Source organism: Danio rerio, chromosome 20 (assembly GCF_052040795.2).
Source record: "Danio rerio strain M-AB ecotype USA chromosome 20, GRCz13ab, whole genome shotgun sequence".
Lineage (NCBI taxonomy): Eukaryota > Metazoa > Chordata > Actinopteri > Cypriniformes > Danionidae > Danio > Danio rerio.
In genome coordinates, this window is record NC_141040.1 from 34,090,070 (window position 1) to 34,114,536 (window position 24,467).

Below are 24,467 nucleotides of genomic sequence, written 5' to 3' on the forward strand. Positions count from 1 at the left end.
AAGTTTATCATTGGCTGTAAAACACTAGCTCTGCATAGAACCTATTATAAATGAATCACAAAAGAAAATATTTGAATGGTTCTTTTAGAGTCTTTAAAAATTGCTTTAAAATGCATTTCCTTAACATTCACAGATTCTAATTTGCCCACAGCTGGAAAAAAACACACACAAATACCAAAAGGATAAACGTTGGTCCATGGTCCATGATGAGACGGATTGGAAAGCACAAATCCGAATCCTTCATACTGATTATTAATAGCAACCTGTACATATATGTATTGTAACATATACACTTGTAATCATGTTTATCTATCCCTGTACATATTCATATATTATAACATATAGACTTGTAATCATGTTTATCTATCTGCACACTACTGATATAAATAGCAACCTGCATATATATTCATATATTGTAAATCTGTTCATAGCTTATCCAACCTGTATATAATGTTCATTGTACATCCATCTGTAAATATCACCATAGTTTTCTATAACTGCACTTTATAACTTATTCCTGTATCCTGCAATTGCTGCTATTGCACTGCTGGTTAGACCTAAACTGCATTTCGTTGCATTGTACTTGTACATGTGTAATGACAATAAAGTTGAATCTAATCTTATCTAATCTAATAGTACATCCAACAACTTGCTACTTTTACGTGAAGAAAACAAAAGTGCAGCATATTCTCAAACTCAAATAAGCAGAGATGCTGAGTCACTGAATTTGCACAAAGGATCAACAAGGCCGAGATATAAACACAGATTCATACATCCTGCTTTGATCACTCTGTCTTCACTTAAAGGCTGTAATTACTGCAATGTGCTTTAGTGTAGTGTATTGAGCAACGCAGAGCAGGCTTAATCTCCCTCTGCTAGGCCTAAATTAACCCAGTGAATCAATGTAAGGAGAACAGTGGCTCTCTGCTGCGTCTCTGTGAAGGCTCCTCTATTGTTCTGTCAAACTATTGACAATGAATCAAGCAGCGGGGTTCATTACGGAGGCACCGAGACAAAAGACGGAGGTGTTATAACTTCATAATTAAGAACTGGAAGGCATCTGACAGCACGAGATGACGTAACCCCACGAAACCGACGCTGTATGATTTATAGCACATGTATCAAAGTGCAACACTGAATTTACATAGGACTCATTTCGAAATGCAGGGACTCCTTAAGTTCTATTCATTATATATTTTTAATTAATCGACATATGCATATTTAAGGCATGAATAGGCTGCGGGAAAAAATACTTAATATTTATCATCACTTTACTCCAGTTGATTAATTACATCAATTATTGTGAATGTTTCTTGTATTACAAGTTTTGTAAAATGTTACGTTTAAGTTTTTAAATCAAGCCTCACTCAGATCACGCTATTTTTATTGTAGCTTACGAAAGTCACTATATGTCAAAATTATGCAATTTTGTCTCAATAAAATCATGAATGGTCATGGGTAACAAATGTGCCAGACCACACATTCCTTTACCATCAGTCATCCTGTGATGTCTACGATGAGCGGTATTTTTCAAAGTAGTTACAAGTGTTGCTATAACATCATTTCTTATCTTATTAATTTCAATGGTATTTTAAATATTTTGTCACCCTTAATAAACACTCATGTTTGCTGACAACTAAGCTACATTATTTAAAGGAATTCATTATGACATTTGTAACATAAAATGTATATTTCCTTTTTAATATTATGATATTTTATTTTAAATCTAAATGTATGTTTTCCCACCAGGGCGTTGCTTGTTAAACACTCCCTCGCCTGAATTTGCCACAAGTGAGACGGAGAAAAGGAAAGCACGTCAGCACCAAGCAAAAATCAGATGCTCAAGACAAAATACAGTTGAGTAGGGTAGTGGACGGACACAAACAAAAATATAATTTGTATACTTTTATTGGAAAAAATATCTTTTTGAAACTAATTTCATTTGGTATAATTTGTATCTTTAATGTATTTTTTTGTTGGTTAATTATCCTTATAAATAAACAAGAGTAACAAATAACATCTGAGGTAAAGTGCTTCAAAACCAGTCCGCTATATGTTTCAGCGCCAAATCACAAACTGGTTTGTTAAATAAAATAAAATTTAGCCTAAATAAAATTAAAGTGAAATATTCAGACTCAGATAAACTTATATTAAACTGTTTTAGCTTTAATGGCAAAATCATCCATTGCGCCGGTCAGTTTCCATTTAATTAGTTTATTCAAGTAATTTAAATAAGCAAGACAGGTTTTACAATGTATTTGTAGCACTGAGACTCACCCATAAGTAAAAAATGCAGCCTATTATTTGATTACCTGACCTGCAGATTAAAAGCAGAACCCACGGATATAACTGAGAAATGATGTGCCCCTATTGCACAGTATCAGCCACGTGATGGAACTCGCCATGAAGATGGGCAAAAAATTAAACATGCTAAACTTTCTGCGATGGTGTCATGAGGCATCACAAACATAGTTTCGGTTGTCATGAACTACGCCAAATTACACAAGAAAACACGATTGCACGCCCATTTGTTGTTTACGACTCCCCACAACACTATATGTCAAGGAAATTGTGACAAAATCATGTGATCTGACTTGGGCTGCTTGATTATGGGAAAAATCATAATCACAATTATTTTGGTCATAATTATAATCACAATTATTTAAAACGATATACGATTGAAGTCAAAATTTTTCACCCTCCTGTGAATTTTCTTTTTTTTTAGATAAATATTTCCCAAATAATGTTTAACAGAGCAAGGAATTTTTAGCAGTATTTCCTATAATGTTTTTTCTTCAGGAAAAAGTCTTATTTGTTTTATTTTGGCTAGAATAAAAGCAGGTTTAAATATTTATATATATATATATATATATATTAATCTATTTTAAGGTCAATATTATTAGTCCCCCAAAGCAATTTTTTTTTTGGATTGTCTGCAGAAGAAACTACTGTTGTACAATGATTTACCTAATTGCCCAAACTTGCCCAATTAACCTAATTAAGCATTTAAATGTCACTTTAAGCTAAATGCTTGTATGTTAAAAATTGTGCCATCATAGCGAAGATAAAAGAAGTCAGTTATTAGAAATGTGTTATATCTCGATTCATGTTTTTTTCATAATCGTTAGAAGCCAAAATTGAAATCGAAACTGAATTTCGATTAATTGCACAGCCCTAGATCTGACCAGGGCTTTAGGAATTTTTATCATTAACTATGCACTAATTTGCATGTATATCTCTAACTGATATTTGAAAATTGTATAAAGGCAGACTTAGCATCATTCTTGTTACATTTTTCAGACATATTACAGTCAAAAGTTTTGGTAATGGTTTTTGATCACTTCATAATTCAGAAAAAAATATATAATTTGGAAAATACTGTGAAAAATAAAACACATTCACATTTTAAAAACCTTCAGAAAACGGACATGAATAAAACTGTAATGTTTGGAGTATGAAAGTATTGAGGTGGAGGAGATAAACAGTATTATAGTATTTTGATTTAAATCTACAACCACACTAAGCCCAAAATCTTAAAAACTGACAGGTACATAAAAAAAAGTTTATGCCTGCAGCGTCTTGCCTTAATTAACACAAACCTTTAATTATTTAATTATTTTAGTATTCTTATTTAGGGAGCTTCTGCCCTTGTCTGATAGAAGTGTAGCACCTTTTTAGCATTTGTCTACAGTAACTGGTTCATGACGAATATAATATTAATGCGCAAAGACAATGTGTAAGATAATGAGTAGAATCTGACAGCTGAGGTTTGGGAGGCAGTGTTTTTGCGTGGGCCTTTGATGCCTGATTAAGCAACTATATCAGTCCCTTGTCTGTCGCCTGTCAAGAAACACTCTCATAGATTCCTCTATAAACACAGTGTGGGTTGATAAGGCCAGATCTGCTGCGAGACACGCTCAGTGTAAAAGTAGTTTTCTGTAAATAACACAAATAGTGATGATTTTAATTTTGATTATGGAGAAAGTTGCAAGGCTGCAACTTAGCTGTCCTCCCAACCCAAACAGCTAACAAGAACCAATTAAAACCATCAGAACACAACAGGTCTAATTACCAGGCAACTAGCGAATCACTTTATCCTGGTCTAAGCTGTATTTATTCACAGCAATGGTTAGCTCTGTTAAGCCAATTTCAAAGTCATCCAACATCTAGCATTCTTGCAAACCCAAACCACTGCTCATCAGCAACAGAAACAACTATTCGATTGTTCTTTGATTCTGGACATATAGATTTTAGAGCCCATTTAAGTTGAACGATAGCAAAAAATGTCAATACACGAGCTGAGCCTGCAGTCCTGAGGGAACCGAGCGAACTCAAACTGCACTTTCAGCGTTACTTCCACTCAAATGAACGCCACATTACCGGTGAGAAGATCTCGGCGTCTAGTATGCGAGCGTTTTATTTCGAATCACCATTTTTGAAGCGGACGCACTCTTCTTAGTTTCCATCTAATTGTCAGGGAAAAAAAACAGAGCGAGCCAGAACGATGAAAAAGCAGCGATTCACATATTCTGTCAAATAGTGGGTGCTGTGCAAATTAAAAATTGCTTGGTCAAATGAGCTGCTCTGTCTGACTGAGGGCTACACAATTGGCGGTGACAGGCCCCGAGCAGAACATGTCAGAGCGGTAATGGCGCTAAGGTAACCAGATGGCTGGTGATGGATTTGGCTGTCTGAATCTATTCCTACAGCCCAAGCGCGCTAACTACACGTTGGACTGCTGCATATTCCCCCATAATTAGCTGCACATTTCGCCTTGGCTCCTACATGACATTCAGAAAAACACCGTGCCTCGGTGCTGATAGAATATTTTGGAGGTGCAAATTAAGGTTCTGACATGTCATCTCCGAGACGGCGAAAAAGATGCTGTGGCGCAGCGAAATGGTTTTAAACAGAAAGGTTCTTATTTACATACTGTGCGTACACAGCGAAATAAAAAAATAAAGTCAATTCGGGGGTTTGTCAGAGGAAAATTGGAAATTCCGAAAGCATCATTTAAGAGTCGTACCGATAAGTTTGAACAGATGAGAGCAGAATGCACATTTGTGTGAGATTAAAGAGTATTTGGAGTGAAAGTCTGACTGGAAATCTGCCTTTGTTGACAGCATTTGGGAGGTTGTTTTTATGCAGTTTAACCACATATATGCCTTATTATTTATCTGAAACAGAAGTCCCAAAAAAGTTACACTATACTAAATGATTAGGTGTCTCTAAATAAGTAATGCTAACTTAACAGTGTAAGGAGCAGCTCCCAAATACAGACTGATCTAAAAAAAAATGAAATTCCTGTATTCAATTAATAATGAAGTAATTTTATGAGATAAATAAATGATTAGGTGTTTAAAATAAGTAAGTCACACTGACTTGTAAGGTGCAGCTCCCAAATACACAAAATGTTCGAATTTTAATTTGCACCTCCAAAATATTCTATTAGCACTGCGACAATGTGTTTTTCTGCCAGCTATTTCAGCAGTGCAATTTACTGATACCATAAGAGTGTCAATAACACCAACTGTTCTGTCATTCTACTCTGTTTTATTACTTTATTGACCCTGTTCTATTGTAAGCATTTCCAATGCCTCTCCACTCTTTTCACTTTTAAATTGGGTTTTTAGTACACATGAATTCAACAAATAATTCAATGCAGTTTTACATTATGAATACATGTTTTAAATAATGTCTACGCATATGCATCTACACTTAATTTTTTGAAACTTGTTTTATGAATATTTGTAATTGTTTTAATTTTAATTTACCCAAATGTGTAATACTTTATAATAACTACACACTATGAATCATCTATAAAGCATTAGCAAATAGTGAATTTGTTATTTGTTAAGCATTAATAGACAAGTAAGCAGTTTATAACTGCAGTTACGAATGCTCTATTCTTGACTTAAAAGCACATTTAAAATGTGCCTAATAATTGTACTTTCATACTTTGTTAATGATTTATTTGTCATTACTAAATTAAGTATCGCATTATTAACAAATCATTTGTATTTAAGTTGGGGGTTTTTAAGATTATTCAGAATGAGTTCAAATCAACATTTATAAATTATTATTCAGGCATATACTAAGAGTTAATTTGTATGTTATTAAATGCTTTATCAACTTATTAAAGTATTATATTATATAAAGTATTTTCTATATAATAATAATAATATATATTAATAATAATTTATATATATATATATATATATATATATATATATATATATATATATATATATATATATATATATATATATATATAATAATATTATATATATTTATTAGTATTAAATGAACAATACATCTTTGCAATCTTATCTAAAAAGTAAAATTCCTGTAAAGTTTAATCATTGCCGAATAACAAGAGTGTCAAAATATAACATAAAATTGGTTAAAACAACAATATAATAATTTAACAATATATCATGATGCAACATTTCAATGTTATTTAGCGATTTGTAAATGGTGCAGTAATCTTATTTTAGTTAAGATTGCAAAGATTTATTTTTCATTTGTGTATCTTCAAATAAATAGTTGTTTATTTACTTTTTTCCTGTTTAAAATATAACTGAACCTTTAATTGTCAGAGATTTTTAAAGCAAAAATAGTCCTCATTAGATTAGGTCACTAAACTGGATGAAGTTAAAAAAGCAACTATTAACATTCAAATTAACTATTAATATAGCCTGAATAATAAAATATATACATGTTAATTAATTATATTTACTAATCATTTACTTATGCATTCTGAAAAATCCTTAAAAACCAGCAACTTCTCTCAAATAACAGGTTTTTAAACGATGCAATACTTAATTTAGTAATAAAAAAATGAATAACAACGTATGAAAATGTAATCAATAAGCACATTATAGATGTGCTTATAAGTCAGGAATAGAGCATTTGTATATGCAGTTACAAACTGCTTTTACTAACATCTGTTAATGTAGAGTTAATGCTTAACAGATAATGAACTCACTACTTGCTAATGCCTATTAAATGACTCATAGTGTGTAATTATAAAGTGTTACCAAGGAATTATTAAAATAGCATTCTTTATATATTATTTACTTATTGTGTAAGATAAACTATGTGTTCACTTACATAATCATTAATTAATAAATCTTAGAAAGGAGCACAATTCAATCAATTGTAAATAATACACATTTTTACCTAAAAATATATTAAATATAAAATAGATTGAAATATATAAATTTAAAACAAAGTAAATAAATGCTTATAAAAGTTTTATGATGTATTAAGTAGAATAAAGTGCTCAGCATACGATTACACCCCCTCACAAATCTATCTTTTAAATTAACATTTTTTAATATGAAGCTATACAATATTATATTTGTGCACATACATTAGATTTGTCAGTACTGAAGCCAAATCTGGAGCTTATCTAACAAAATAACTTATGATAATGTCCAAAAGCTAGTGCACCCAAATTTATATGATATAGAAAAATATTAAATACAAATTTAAAAAAGAGGAATTTGTTAACATTTGTAGGTTGTCAATTCTTTTTACAATATTTAGCTTGAATTTAATCCTATTATCTTTCCATTTCTAAATATGTTCGGTGACAAAAATATTATTTAAATAAATATATCTGTTTAATCAATCTGTTTCGTTTAAATGCCCCAAAATACACGCCTATATTCACTAAGAAATGGAGAAAAATATTCATTTTCAAAATGGGCTGTACTCAATTATGCTGAGGACTGTTTATTTGATACACATTGTAAAACATATATTAAACATATACCATAAACCCACACCACAATAATCGCAGTGCTATGTATCTGATTCTGACAAATGCAGTTTCACCTGCCCTTCAAAAAGCCCACAGCTCATTTCTAATCCAGATTGAAAGTGGACATCTGACAAACCCCTCTCTTACTCCTGGGGCTCATGGGCTCAAGCAAGAACAGAAGAGAGAGCCACACAGGGATGTTTATCCGCTCTTCAGGGACTGTTAGACACACCCAGTGATCTCCATCTCTCCTGCTGCTAGTGAGAAGCAGGTCAGGGGTGAGAAGAGAGGAGAAGGGGCTGCTCACACATTCATGCTCTGATATTCTGCTTGTCTGGCTTTGGGGTGATTGATGACTGCAGGCCTGAAGCGCTCTGAGATTTTCTACGGCCACGGTTGAAGACCCTTGAGAATGTGGGGAAAAGAGTGCGTATAGGAATGAGATTAAGGTCTACAGCTAAAAGCCAAGATCTGACATAATGGTCTAAACTGGTGAAGCTATTGGAAAAAAAAAGCTTAAACCAAGCCTATGGTGGTTGGTGGGCTCTTTTGCTGGTTTTAGATGAGTTGTGAGCACTTGTCAGATGTCAGCCAGGAATACAGAGCTTCCAGAATAATCTAAGATCAGCTTATCTAGTGACTAACATATGACATTAGGGTAGTTCAAAAGGACAGTTCACCCCCAAAATGACAGCTTATTAATGACTGTTTTTTCACTCACCCTCAGGGGCTTTTGTTCTTCTTATTCCGTAGATAGTGAAAAAAGATTGTTAGCTAAAACTATGGACTTTGGTTATTCATCAAATAATAGTTAATGGCTATTGGAAGTTTTAGAGAAAAAATAGAGGCAAAACAAAATGAATACCCATGGTGAATGATTAAACACGGGGGTCTTATGAAACAAAACAGCCACTATATGCAAGAAACTAAACAATATTTGCAACGTTCTTATCTTTAATTCACAGCTTTTGCAACCAATTTTTATAGTGTTCATGACAGTCTGGAGTGCCAGCTTCTTGTCATATAGTGATGTTAAAATTTTGTAAAAAATGAGTGATCATTCACATAAATGTAATCTTATTAAAGATGCCCATGGTTTCAATACATTCATTCTTCCATGGCCACATAAAAATGCATCCCTCCACGGCTACATTACAGCTTCTCATTCAAAACATTCAGTCATTGTTGTTGCTGTTTTTTAATAGCATGTAATAATTGCATTAAAACATATTAAAAGGTGAGTGAATTATAACAGCGCAAACTGTTCTGTAACCGTAGTAGTGCTGTGCGTTATTTGTTAAGCCCTGTGAGGTTACGTGCTGACTGACAGGTGCGTGATGCGTGAGGCCAGCGAACATGACATGGCTTTCAGTTATGGTGAATACAGATTGAATAATTATAATTTATTTATAGATAAAGGTCTGTGGTTCTGCATATAATAACTTTAACTTGCTGGAGTTTATAGCCCTTTCACTTTACATCAGGATGCATTAATGCTGCTCTGTAGTTCTATTGGAGACATTCATAAATATTCCTAGACAATCTTATAAATGTCGGAGACACTACATAAACACGCGAAATCGCACTTCAGCAACTTTTATTTGAGAGTGCACAAGAAGATCTGCGCTTGAGCAGCGTATATTTGAGGTGATGTGCAAGATGTTTGAGGTGCTGTGCACAAGCAGAGGAAATCGGCGCGCAAGCAAACTTGCGATCTCGACTTGTGATATTGCGCTCACTATATTTCTCCATTTGCCATTGAAATAACGCCATAGGTAGTTGATAGATTTGTGTAAAAGGTCTGCCGCCACAGCTGGAAAAAATCCTAGAGGAAACACCGGATGCCCTATAAGTAAAATATGAACATACCTATACATAGGCTAACAATAACATTAATATTTGGAAATAGGGAAACCATAAGCCTCAGACACAATTTTTTCCTCATTCTCATGTAAATTCTACAAGTGTGAAACCCCAGTGGACAATATCCCAATCAGAAGACAAAACAGACTGTTGCATGACTCATGGGGCACGTCAACAAGATTTGCATGTACTTTAGGTCAGGTACTAAGCAAGCGGCAACATCCGCCTCTTTGCCCTTTTTATAGCCCCCAGTCACCACGATGAGGTGCAAACAAAATGGCGACAGTTGGCTACGCCCACTTGCAGCTTCATTTGCGTTCTTCAAAAACCTGTGGTTGACGTCACTAATACTACGTCCATATCTTTTCAGTCTATGGTACCAAGTCAACAAAACCTGATGAACTGCCGCGTCATCAGGAGATCAGCAGTCAAAACAAATACTTTTAATTTATAGTATATCAAAGTTTAAATTAAACACTGCAAAGTCAAAGCAAGAAACCAGTTTGATGTTGTGTTATTACTAAGCAACCAGTTTTGAGCTTTTCAGTAAGCATAATGCAGGATATACAGATTATACATTTATTCAGCACCACCCCGAAGAGGCATAATGCATGTTTATTCATGTTTTTTGTTATTTTTGTCATGTTTATTGGATATTTGGCTGGATATATTTTTCATTTGAGGTAATAAACACATGTAGACTGCTGCGTATTGTGTTTAATGCATTATCACTCAGCTCTTACTGCATTTCTATGGAGTGAAAGAATAGCAATATACTTTATTAAATGCCTGTTCATGCAGAGGTGAATATTAAATCTTGGCTGTGCTTACATTTACATTTGCATTCAAGAAATATTATGTTGCTTGGCACTGGGTAACATGACTACAAAATCTCTAGACTAAATAATACATCAATTTATCATCTCAATCATAATAAAGCAACAGTTCTGAGAAGTTTAAATACAGAAAACTCTTGTGCACCAAACAAACTGTAAACATGATTTTGTTTGCCTTTGTGGGGGAAACCATGGGAAGGTACATAGGGTGTTATGCCATAGGTGTTTATGGAGAATGTCTGTAACCTCTATCGGTGTCTTAAGTATCATGCACACAAATTCTCACAACATATGCAAATACAGAAACACACTGTAAACAGTATGCTATCCATCTAAGATGCAGAAAAGCTAGTCCATGCTTTTATGACTTCTAATCTGGACTACTGTAATGCACTATTTGCTGAATGCCCAGCATCCTCTATTAACAAACTTCAATTAGTACAAAACGCACTTGCCAGAGTTCTTACCAGGTCTAGGAAATATGATCATATCACCCCAATTTTATCCTCCTTACAGTGGCTGCCTGTTAAGTTTCGTATTGAATTTAAAATATTGCTTCTTACATATAAAGCTTTAAATAATCTAGCTACTGTTTATCTAATCAACCTTCTGTCTCGCTACAATCCAACTCGCTCTTTAAGATCTCAAAACTCAGGGCTTCTGGTAGTACTTAGAATAGCAAAGTCGAGTAAAGGAGGTCGACCCTTCTCGTTTATGGCTCCTAAACTCTGGAATAGCCTTCCTGATAACGTCCGAGGCTCAGACACACTCTCCCAATACAAAACTAGATTAAAGACCCATCTATTTAGTAAAGCATACATTCAGTGCATCACTTAGTGGATTTTCACACAGGTTTCTGCATCCTGTTTTTATACACTATGAACAGCAGCTACGCTAATTATTCTCTTTATTCTCCATTTCCACCTGGGGATACTCTTCCCAGGGCCCTCAGACTATGCAGAGTCACTGATTGATCCAGGACCAGCAACGAGATGATCCTAAGGTGTCCATATCCTGGACCAGGCCGTATCCTGAGCAGCTGCTGTGGTGGTCATGGAGGAGTGGAGAGCATGAGACTGATTATTGTGACGCTCCAGGGACAGACGAGTCTTCACTGGGGCCCAGCTTCCAGCCTCCACCGCTGAGACTGCAGCTCTGCATAAGACGTTTGGCCAGCGGAGAAATTTAAATAGACGTGCCCACTTGAGTCTGATTTCTCTCAAGGTTTTTCTTCTTCACTCTCTCGTCAATTGGTGAAGTTTTTTCCCCTCTCCACTGTTGCCAATAGCTTCCATGGTTTGGGATCGGTAGAGCTACGCATCGATGGATTTGCTCTTCAGGTGTTTAGGCCCTCAGTAGTGATTAATAAAACACACTAAACTGAGCTGAACTAAACTTAAACACTAAATACTGAACTACACTGTTTCAATTCACTACGATCTTTTATGTGAAGCTGCTTTGACACAATCTATATTGTAAAAGCGCTATACAAATAAAGGTAAATTGAATTGAACTGAATAGTACAGACCACAATAGAAATCTATCTTTCTGTTTAGAGTCAGAGATTAATTTACGTTTATTGTGCATTTTGTCTGATTATTAGGGATAAAAATATATACAAACAGCAAGGAATTGTTTGATAAGGATGTTAAAATAAACAAAAACACACCTCTGACAATACCACTGAGTCTAAACAGGTCAACTAACATCACTTTTTGGGTCACCCCTCACATTTCTGTTGTGGCATGTTCAATTTTATTGTGTTTCTGTATTTGGATGGGTTGTGAGAATTTGTGTGCATGTGTTCAAGTCTATTTGTTAGTGTTTTTGCATGTGCTTTTTTTTTTTTTCTTTTAACTCAGCCACCACCACTGATTTCAGCTAAAAATCTTCTCTAAGATTAAAAAAAAAGCCACCTATCAATTAAAATTTTTTATTTTAGGCCAACTATTTTTTTTTTTCGCAGAGAGGACAGTAACCGAGGTTGAACTGAAAACACCATGCAAAAATTGCATGATCTAATAGGCTGTCATGCATGATTGATGGAGGTAATGGTGTTAGTATCCTCATTCAGTGACGTAAGTGTGTAGCAGTGGTCCTTTGACCCAACCTCCTCCATCTGCATGGCCTCCTGGGGAAACATGGCCACTTGTGCAGAGCTCCAGGCTGTGGGAACAGACAGACTCTGTCCCTGATGGGTCCCTTTATTCTCTTGAGTAAAAACACACTGGGGTGTTTGGAAATCTGGTGCTGGTTGCATGTTTGGGTGCCACAAGTGAGTATGCACAATTTCTCAAACACAAAAGAAAACTTAAAGATCATATTGTTTTCAGAGTTTCTGCAGGTTTCAGCAAGTAAAATGTTATAAATTTTTAGAGCCTTTTAAGACCATTATAGATGATTTTTACAAAATATTTAAGAATTATTTAATGATGAAATATATGAACAGAAAATAGTTTTTTTATTTAACTAAGAAAAAAAATTACAAATTGCAAAGATTTTGAGGTTCTTTTTTTAAATCAACTTGTATTAAATGTTAAATAACTTATTTTTTAATAAATTAAAAACTTTACTTCAATAATGTGACTGAAATAGGAATACTCCACATGTCTTAACTTCATTTGTTTATGACGATTATGACTTTTCTGCATTTATGAAGCACTATTCTATCGCTTTGGATATGAAGCATGGTTATTGTGTGTGGCTGCAGTTGTAGCCTCTGTTGAACACGGCAGCCGCTGAACTCTGGTAAAAATTTTCACACTCGCCCAAACAACTGAGTGACACGAGCAACTCTCTAGCCCAGTCTGAGATATCTTGTCACATCCCTAATGTTTAGTTATCTTTTAATGACAAGCTTAACATTGTTAAAAGTATATTGCAGAGACAATTACATGATTAATCAAAAATATATAAAGTATTTGTTGGCTTTTGGTCGAAATGGATTCAATGTGTTTCTGTTATAAAACTTTAAGTTTTATGTCTACTTATTAACGCTTACTTCTGTAAATTGTTTTTATATAAATGGAAAATATAAAATCATCTAAAGGGATATGTTGCTCTGCCTAGATTGTTGATGATTATATAGATCTCGGCCAGATTTGGTAGCATTACTTGGACAGAGAACATGTAAAAGTATTTAAAACCTACAACACAATATTTCAGTGAATTTAAAACTTTTTAAGGCCTAAAATGTTTAAAATTTAAGACACTTTAAGATCTTTAAGACTCAGCAGACACCCTGGTTATATACTTCATAATGTTTCCAGTCATGATTGGAAAGTTTGCAAACAGTATCCAGTGATTTTCCCTTTTAAAACTTATGATCATCATACAAAAATATATTTCATAGTGTGTGCTTCAAGTGGCAATTCTGGTTTGATTTTTAATTCACTTGCTGTTAGAGATGTGCAATATACTATCACCATTTAAGCACATTTTAATACTACTGCTATAACCCTTATAAGAAAACTAGGTTGATCAATTTAAGCTATAATTTATAGATTATTTCCGTCAGTTCATGCATTACACAGAAGAGAATCACACTTTAGACAAGTCAACAAAGGTGTAAGGTTTATGATGTAGTGACTGAGTGTGAAATCATTGCAGGTAGTTTTTGAATATTTCGATAGAAAAATCTTACACATTGTATTTTTAAAGCTTTAATAAAATCAGTTTGTCTATTAGTTTTGTAGTCAGGCTTAGAAAAAAAAACTATTTCAAAATTTGTATTTGACCATCAAAATATAAAGAGTTATTGGTTACTTGTATCTGCTTGAATTTTTATATTTTTGCATCCCTACTTGTTGCTCCTTATTGTTCAGCTTATACATCTACAGTTAACGAATGAAAATATAAATGTCTGAACTTGTCTTGTTTTTGTCTGCAGCCTGATGTACTTTCTTTTAAATATTTAGGCTAGAGAGTTTGTAGTCATGTTACCCAGTGCCAAACAACATAATATTTCTTGAATGCTAGTCGAATCATTGATCACAAGGGCACCTAAAAAGGTTTACAGTCTAAACAATTCCAATTATTTCTCCACTGAATTCATCTGTGTTATCAGTTGACTCATTTTGGTAGTCTTCATGTTCAGTTCAAGTCACATTCTTCAACCTTCTTCTATGACTTCAGAATATATATATATATATATATATATAGAGAGAGAGAGAGAGAGAGAGAGAGAGAGAGAGAGAGAGAGAGAGAGAGAGAGAGAGAGTTTAGTTTTTGACAGCATATTGAGATAAAAGACAGTACATCACGAGAGTTGGTGTCCTCTGTCATCAATTTTGGATTTATGTGTAAGCTCTGACATTATTAAAGGTGGAATGTTTCCAGTTATCGTTGCTTGGTTGATAATTATTTTGTTTAAACCACAGACTATTACAAGTTTGTGTTTTTTACAGGTTTCATCAAGTCAAATTTAAGACTTAAAAAATTTTAAGACCTTTTTAAGACCATTATGAAAGAAATTTCTTCTAATTTTCTAAATTTCTTCTTCTAAAATTAAAGCAATTTTTTCTAATGGCTCATGCAGTTAAAACATAAAAAAAATCAATTAAAAACAAATATTAATGTGAGGAAGATAATTAATCCATATTTGGTAAATAGAGTTAATAAATAATCTTTTGTTAAAACTTTTACTGAGATGGAATGTTAGTGATTGGACGGGTGTTAGCCCAATTGGGTAGTTTTACATCAACATAGGTAAATTAATTTATTGGCGCAGATGGTAGTGCTGTCGCCTCACAGCAAGAAGGTCGCTGGTTCGAGCCTAGGCTAGGTCAGTTGGCGTTTCTGTGTGGAGTTTGCATGTTCTTCCTGTGTTGGTGTGTCACAAACACAATGATCAGAAAAGTATAATTACGTTTGGCAACCCAATTGAAGCATGATTCACTTATTTATATTTCATTACGACTTTCTGTTATGAAATAAACTTATGTTTCACCAGATCCTCTCATTTAAGCCCCCAGTTTACCCGTGCTGCAGTTGTTCAAGTTTAATTCAGTCACAACAGGCTGTTTGTGTTCAGTTCACTGAATTACGCATGCACAGTATTGTGAGTTCACCTCTTCTCAAATTTGATCTCAGTGTACTGTTCTAAAAACTGAATAACTCAGGATATATTGATTTATTTTGAGTCAGAAGGGGGGTATTAGGCATGTAAAAAATTAGTTGTTTGTAAAGAAGTGCGTTATTAGAGATGTGAATCATTTAAATTAGAGATGTGAATCATTTAAAATTATTCAATTCGATTTAATGAATTAAGGTTAGTTCGCGATCACTAATACAGAAATAAAACCCATTATTGGGCACAAATGTGTTAAATGAATACATTTAAGTTTCTGCTCGGGTCGTACCTAATGCTGTCACTGTCCTGCTGTCATGTCCAGCCATTGTTTTTGCCGCGGGAGCAAAAGCGAAGATGACTGGAGGAGGACCAGCCTGATCTGGCCAATGGCATCAGGATTACAGACTCTGAGGTGCCATAAGGCACCGTGGCATCATGAGGCATCGTGAAGTAAATAGATTTACTTCTAAAAGGCTCACAGTTACAGCAATGTATTAAATACATTTACAAAGACAAAATCAAAGGATGTTTTTGCTAGAATTTGTTAGTTTCAGTTATTTTTATGTACAAAATACAATAAATTCTAGATTTGTTTTGTTTTTTTTCGTTTGTTTTCTATAATAAATTTGATTCTTATCAAGTGGTCATTTTAAAAACAGTTCACAGAATGATTCTGTGGGGAACCCAAAATAATACTTTAAGAGAATCTCTACAAAAACACCCTTTTAGAAACATCATTTTTAAAAAGTATAACAATCCAGATGGATCTTGTTAGAGAATCCATGATCTGCCTCACTAGCCTGAAACAATTCGACAGCTATGTAATTAGCATGGGAGCTCTATTACTGAGTGAACTACAAATGTGTAAGTAATGCCGATTCACTACAGCGATTTCAAGTGCCCTGCTAGTGAAGTTTAGAGCTGCCTGTATTTCAGGATAATTTACTATGTATGAGTGTATTTTGGCACTGGGCTATTTGTTGAACACGATGTTCCCATTATTTATGCAGGCGTTCCAAACAGAGTGCACTGGCAGAGTGTTGAAAATGCCCTGGCATCACAGGCCTTCATTAATCGGTCACATCAAACCCACAGAGTACTAAAAATACATCCTCAGCATGTCACGGCAGATGAGAAGCCAAATGGAAGAGCTTAATCATAGAAAAATTTCTTGGCCAGTTTCATGACTGTGAATACAGTCGCATTCGCCTTTTCTGTTCACAAAACAGCAGTGGTCAGATAACATTTGTTTGAATTGAGCAGTGATTTGTGACAAGGTAATTACATTAATTGCATTTTGTCCCAGTTTTGCCATGAAAAGAGTGCTTATTTTGATAACCTGAATGCAGTGCATGAGAAATCAGCAGATTGGAAGAAAATAAACAGATATAGGACTCTTTAAAAAATAAATTTTGTCCATAGATGTCATTGTTTATACATTTATTAACTGCGTTTCCACTATCGTGCCTAAAGTAACCGAGCCAGGGCAAGCCAAGGCCAGTCGCGTTTTTACTGTCACTTCCGGGGCCTGATCTAGCCAAAGCGGGGCTTCCTTGGGGCCAGCGGCCAGCCTTTTTTCGGACCGCTGAATAAATTAGGCTAAAGAGGGCCTGATGGGGCTTTGGGGCAGAGTGAAAGGAGAGGCAAACTTTGCCCAAGTCTGGTAACGATGGCGTGTGGCTATTACACTTGTTTAAGATAGGCCATTCCATAAAACATGTTATAGGCTAGGGGTCTTTCTGCTTATGATCGCCCTTGTGTTTTCTTTTCAAATGCAAGGCTGATGTATAAAATAATACAGCTTTAATTTATGTAACATTTCTTTGCTGCGTCCTCCTTGATTTTTCAATAACGCATAATAATCTATACAACAGAATTTTGATATCGGGATCAAATACAAAAAAAATGGTTTCGGAGGCTCCCTAATATTATTGGTTTCGGCATGATGCGATGGTTTGCTTTATATGCCTGCCTGGACTGTGGGGGAACTGGAGCACCGGTAGGGAAACCCACGCAAACACAGGGATAACCTGTAAACTCTACACAGAAATGGCAACTAGTCCAGCTGGGACTCGAACCTTGAACTTGCCGCCCTTAATGTCATTGTTATCAATTCTTTATCAATTATATATATATATATATATATATATATATATATATATATATATATATATATATATATATATATATATATATATATATATATACTACATAAAAAAGGAAGGATAGTGGAAGGATCGGCAAAGATAACAGAGTCGGGAATTTCTGACACACTAGAACAGGGGTCACCAATCTCGGTCCTGGAGGGTCAGTGTCCCTGCAGATTTTAGCTCCAACTTGCCTCAACACACCTACCTGGATTTCAAGTATACCAGGTAAGAGCTTGATTAGAATGTTCAGGTGTGCTTGATTAGGGTTAGAGTTAAAATCTGCAGGACACCGGCCCTCCAGGAACAAGTTTGGTGACCACTGCACTAGAAGAAGTGTGGCTTATTTCAAGACCTAGCTGGGTCAGTTGCCATTTCTGTGCGGCGTTTGCATGTTATGTTGGCCTGGGTTTTCTCTGAGGCCCCGTTTACACTAGTGCGTTTTAGTTTTAAAACGGCGTTGTAGAATGAAAACGATCCGCGTCCACACTTGCGTTTTACCCAGCGTTTCTGAACTGCTCTCCGTCCACACCAAAACGCTGAAAACGCACATCACGTGACCACACACACACTCTCTCGGGCAAGCGCTCCAGCATTTCTACCCAGATGAGAGCTCTGCTTGTCGGACTGCTCATCAAGCATCTCCCGCTGGATCTAATCTCACTATATTTGCTAAACGTGATATTTCATTCATGTTGTTGTCTTTATCTAACGACATAGGCCAATTCCCTGACTTTGGTCATTGGAATCTGTTAAGTTACTTGTTCACGGGTAACATGTTTTGGTTAAGCGCAAAGATAAGTTAATGTTTAATCCAGGTACACTGACTGATCGCTTGCCTTTATTTCCTACAATGTATAAACTTATTGTATGTTATACTTTTATAATTATCGATTATTAAAACTGATATTCAGCAAAAGAGAGGGTGTGTTTCGTATTTTCACTGAAATTGAAAGGAGACAGTTGTTATCGGCTCCGTTTTGTTATAAATATCCACACAGTGAAGATGATGCTCATATATGCAGCACGACGCCTCAACATTTCTGCTGTCTGTTTAGTTGTTAATATTAAAAAGAAAATAGGCAGTTCCTTAAATCATGTTTACATTTTATTGTTGAGAAAGTGAAACAACGTAGCCAAGGTGATGTGAATGAATTTATAAAGTACACTGTTCCCTGTGAAGATTGACGCGTGTCCTCGGTATGTTTTCCATATCAAACTGAGAAGAAGAGACTGCAGCCTTGATCAAACTTGCGAAGTCTTAACTTACAAGAAGAGGATGCGAGACTGAACTGTGTGTGTGGGCTACTTAATATTGAGGAAAAGCCCCAATCAGACAGGCGAACGTTTGCAGCCCCGCCTCCGTTTTCAGATGTCTCCGTCTTTCCCCATCCACACTGAGACGGAGCAGCAGCGTTTTAGAATGAAAACGGCCTCTCCAGCGTTTTCGAAACGCTCCGTTTTCGGCGCTCGAGAACTCCGGCGTAGTGTGGACGGATGGCGTAACCGTAGCAAAACTTATGCGTTTTCAAACTAAAACGCACTAGTGTAAACGGGGCCTGAGTGCTCCGGTTTTCCCCATAGTCCAAAGATATGCGGTATAGGTGAATTGTATAAGCCGTATTGTATGTGTGTGAATGCAAGAGTGTATGCGTGTTTCCCAGTGTTGGGTTGTGGCTGGAAAGGCATCCGCTGCGTAAAACACATGCTGGATAAGTTGGTGGTTCATTCCCCTGTGGCGACCCCTAATTGATAAAAGGACTAAGACGAAAAAGAAAATGAATGAATGAATAAACAGTATTGTAAAAATATACTTTAAGAGGCATAAAAATATATATTTAGTACCTTTTGTCAACACAATGCATGACTCAAACTGAATCTGCATTTCATCTGCTGCACATACATTTCTGACAAAAAAATAACTGATGGCAACATTTACCAAGGAAGAATTGATCCATAACGTTAAAGCAAGGCTCAGTGATGAATCGAGTAAATTTACATATGAAACATGCCACTAAACATGTATGTAAAATGAGATATGTGCTGATAATAAAAAGTGGGTGTTGTCCAAGATTGCTATTTAACTGTAATATGTAATACCAGGTTCTACGAACCTGTCTGTAACGCTCAACTAGCAGCTGTTTTGCGTACAGGTACAAATGACACCATAAGTGTGTGAATGCAAATCACAAAGCCCACGTGAAAGCTTATGTTTCTCAGATTTTTCTAGGTTTAGTACACAATTCTATCTACGTGTGGCAGCTGGGAGACCCTGCCCTCAATTAGCCCTGGCAGTGTTGGTCTCTGGCCTGCCTGTGCGGAGCGAGGCTGAGCAGGCCGTACGTATCTGTTGTGTGACAGGAGCCTGGCAGCGAGAAGGCTCAGTTGGCAGAGGCGGTTGGCATGGCAGTGGCACAATCCCCTCTTGGCTGTCTGGTGCTGTCTGAGTGCCAACTCTGAGCTCTGCCAAAGAGACGCTTAGCTATCCCAGAGCCTGCTCTACAACTAATGGAGATACATCTCCGATAGCCATCTTTCTGACCGGAATCACTTCTATCCTTCAGAGATCGTGGAGGCGAGGAAATCTGATCCAAAGTTATCTGCAACAGTAAGAGCAAGAGCAATATTTCTTCAAAATGTATATGTTTCTACTGGCTCTAGACAAATGGCAACATTTCAAACAATATCAAGTTGGCAGCTGGATTGAGAAGGATGGGAAACTGGCATGTTCACACTGCCCAAATAAACACTAAGAGGGTTATCCAACAAACCAAACAGCTGCTGTTGGGCACACAGGTACTAGAGTTGCAATGCAACTTGAAGTGAGTAGTGACAGATTGTTTTTTATATTGACAGTGACATACATCTGAGTAAAATCTATTATTGAAATAGAAAAATGGAGGGTGTAGGTTTGGTTGTGGGCATCGCTTGTTGATTGGATGAAGGCAGATCTAAAAGCAAGCTTGAGGTCTATTATAAGAAAAGAAGGCTTAAGTCTGGCGTACATCAGCTGAGATTAGTCGTTTCACCATAAAATTGATTAGAATTGTTTGGGCTTCCAAAACAATTCACAACTAAATAATCAACATGAATTTTGAACAGGGTGGAAAATTTAAAAAATTTTTGGAAAAATTTAATAATAAAAAAAATTCACTTCATAACAAATTTGAAGGCTTAGTTTACCCAAAAATAAAAAGTCTGTCACTATTTACTCGTGCTTCATTTGTTCAAAATCTGTTTGATTTTCTTTCTCCTTTTGAACACAAAAAAAACAAGAATATTTTGTAAAAAGCTGGTTGCTGGACTTACACACACACACATATATATATATATATATATATATATATATATATATATATATATATATATATATATATATATATATATATATATATATTTATTAGAGGTGTCAAATTGAATTGTTTCTTTGGTGCACAACGATGCAACGCGGACAACTCGGTATTAGTTTAGTAATAGATCCTAACCAGTTGTTGCATACTGAAATCATTTATCTCATATGCGGTATGTTGCGGTAGAACACTATGGCAAGGGAAGCGAGCGCGAGTAATTTAAACGCAGAAACTCTCACAATTCACTGTGTTTAACAACTTGATTGACAATGTGTAAAAAGCAAGCAGGATAATATTTATATTTATTTATTTGTACAATTCATATATCTGACTGCTTGCATTAAAGGAAAAGCTTGTATTACAAAAATGTATATAAAAATTATACATTTTAATACAAGAATTCTTGTGCTGTGAAGTGAAATCTAAAATTGTGTATGGAATGCATCGTCAATAAAATATTGAATTAAACTGAATCAATGGCATGAAAATCTTATTTTATATATATATATATATATATATATATATATATATATATATATATATATATATATATATATATATATATATATATATATTTTTTTTTTTTTTTTTTTCATATCATGCATACAAATCATTTATCTCTGTTTGTAGGCTTTGCATGTGTCCACACTCATACACAAAACACTTTGAGTAACAAAATTAACGTTCATTTCATCTTGTGAATGAATAGTTTAAAATTTTGTGATGATGTAGACGGCTAAATTAATTAGTGGCTATTTTAATACATATCCAAAAAATGGTATCAAAAAGTCCATTATCAAAACGTGAATAAAAAGATCAAGACAAGTTAATCCACACGCACACACATATGCATGTACATACAGGGTGACCCACCCCATGCTTTGCGACACACGACACTTTTCTTTAGCTTTTTGAAAAGAAAAGAGGGTGGATGCAGAGCAGCAGCAAGCAAGGCAGAGCGAGAGAAAGAGAAAACCACAATGCGTCCTTTATCTGCCTCTGGATTGTACAAACACTGCTTGCCCCCGCCGAGGCTCCGCTCCTCTGGGGTGTGGTTAACCTCTCTGGGTTACCCACCGACCGACTCTCTAATAAGCATCTTACAAAAGCCTGGACTGTCCAAAGGGGAGGAGAAGAAAGAGGCAGAACAGGGGAAAGAGCTGAAGGGAGGGGTAGAGGGGCAGATGCCAGACACAGAGAGAGGAGCAGATGGGGCTTGATGAATCCTGAAAGGAAGGAATTGAAACCCGCTGAAGTTGCCAAAGCGGCCAGCCACAATTATCGCTGCGCCTTTGGGTTCATTGTCAATTAGAGTGGCGGTTGCGCCGAGCAGCAGCTGTGGCAGATGGCGAGCTTCCAGGAGGAGGAGGAGGAGGAGGAGACGGGACCCGGGCCTTCCCCCTCGAGGCACTCACTCGCACTCTTTCTCTCTGATAACACTGTGCTGATTTTAAGGGCCTGTAGGCCTCATATCACAGTTACAAGCTCTCCTGGCTTCCCCCCGAGACTCAAAATTCCCTCCCTGTACCTGGCTCCTGCTGGGCAGCACTGCTAGGTCATAGAAAAGATCCAGGTTCAAAATCTGCAAGCGTCATTTTGCGCTTTCAGCACTGCAGCATTTTACAGAAGCTTACGCAGCATTCATGTATTACACAGTGCAAACACACATTGTGGGAAAAAAAAACTGCTATTGGATTAAAGAGATGGTAGACTACACAATAATAGTTTCATCAGTGATAAAATAACACTTTAAGTTGAAATAAAAACGTTTTGAAGCCATATTATATTTTTTCGTTTGAAAAATACACCGATCTGATATATGGCAATATATGACATACAAGTTTATATTAGGATTTCACATATATGAACACACACACACACACACACACACACACACACTTAAACTTATATGTTATATATTATAAACGCAATATCACACTCGTAGCAGTGCAATATGACTTTATATCAGTACTGGTGGAAGCGTGCGTTGCCTTATTGTCCCACCAGTAATGATATAAAGCCATATCGCACTGCTACGAGTGTAATATTGCGTATATACAACAGTTTTATGGCATAATCAGGTATATAAAAAAGAATATCAAACACGGAGAGTCTTAAGACCCTTTTGTAAAAGAAACTACTTCTTCGGCCATTCATTCTCATCTTCAGCTGACGTCAGAACAGCAGAAACTGTTGCCAATTCACAAATGTCACTATAGTGCTAGTATTTAAATGATTCTCTAGCATAATGTCTAAAGTAATGACAAAATAGTTAATTTTGCTGACATTTGAAGATTACAAGGCTGAACAGCATGAAATGCCATCAGTCTAGAGACATTTCCTAGATATTCAGGATATTACAGTAATTAACCTCGAAAAAGCCAAAGCAGCGCAATCACTAGCAGATTACAGTTGTGTTTGCGATAAGGAAAATTGTTAAACAAATATAAATTTAAATAAATCTAAAATCCAAGCGTGAACTTTGTATGTCATATATGTAATTTGCATTTGCAATTAGTTTTTGCAATTATGTGATTAATATAGGTAAAACTTGCTATTATTTCCTTTTTTCGAGCTCTAGAACTGTTATGAACAAATCAGTGAGTCAGTGAGATAAACTAGATCAAACAGAATTAAATAATTTGGTTCACTGAACTGAACTGGATTAATTCATTCACTGAATCAAATGCTTTAATGAGTCAAACAGAAATTGAATAAATCATTAACTCAATTGAACAAAATAAATCAACTGGGTAAGTGAATTAAACTGAAATGGATCAAATATTTTAGTGAACTGAATTAGATTGAATCAGTTGATTCAATTAACTAAATTACCCCGAATCAATTTGTTTGCCAGTTAATTGAATCGAATTAAACTGGATCAACTGGTTTGATGAAAAGAACTGTTTTAAGAAATGTGTCATGCTGAATCTATACCGTAAAGGAATTGATCATTCAAAATCATTTTATAGATTTACTCATCCTCAAGCCACCAGAAGAGTTTACGCTTTTTTTTTTTCAGACAAAACACAAAGTTATATTAAACAGTGCCCTGCTTCATTTTAGCTTTGAAACTGCATTAAGATTTAAATATCCAAATAAATCTACAGGTAAATCTACAAAGTATTGCAAAATCTGGTGAGTTAATGAATGCCTTCTGAAACAATTCTTTTTTATTTAAAGAAATGTATTCATCTTTAAAACTTTCTAAACTATTAATATTGGCTTCCGGAAGATAAATATTTTCAGCTGGTTAAACATCATGCAGTGCTGTTAAGATACTTGGGATGTAAACAATAACAATGATCCTAACGCATTTCCTGTTTTATATTTTCAACTTCCATAGCTTCCAAGAATGCAAATGGTCCACATTTTGATAAATAATGGTATGAGAGATGTTTTAACATTATCATTAAATGCCTCTTGTTACAG

At 35.4% G+C, this 24,467-nt stretch overlaps 1 long non-coding RNA gene across 11 annotated transcripts in view; it reads right to left on the bottom strand.

Moving 5' to 3' along the window:
• LOC137488661 (uncharacterized) overlaps positions 1 to 24,467 on the bottom strand; it is a 332,037-nt gene that overhangs the window by 199,946 nt on the left and 107,624 nt on the right. For 4 of the 11 annotated variants that reach the window (XR_015518525.1, XR_015518528.1, XR_015518517.1 and 1 more), the window contains one exon: positions 19,486 to 20,285. The exons of 6 other annotated variants lie outside the window; for them this stretch is intronic. This is a non-coding gene — a long non-coding RNA (uncharacterized LOC137488661). Of the gene's footprint in view, positions 1 to 7,241; positions 8,174 to 19,485; positions 20,286 to 24,467 lie in introns of those variants that run through there. One more of the 11 variants, XR_015518521.1, reaches the window with a different exon arrangement.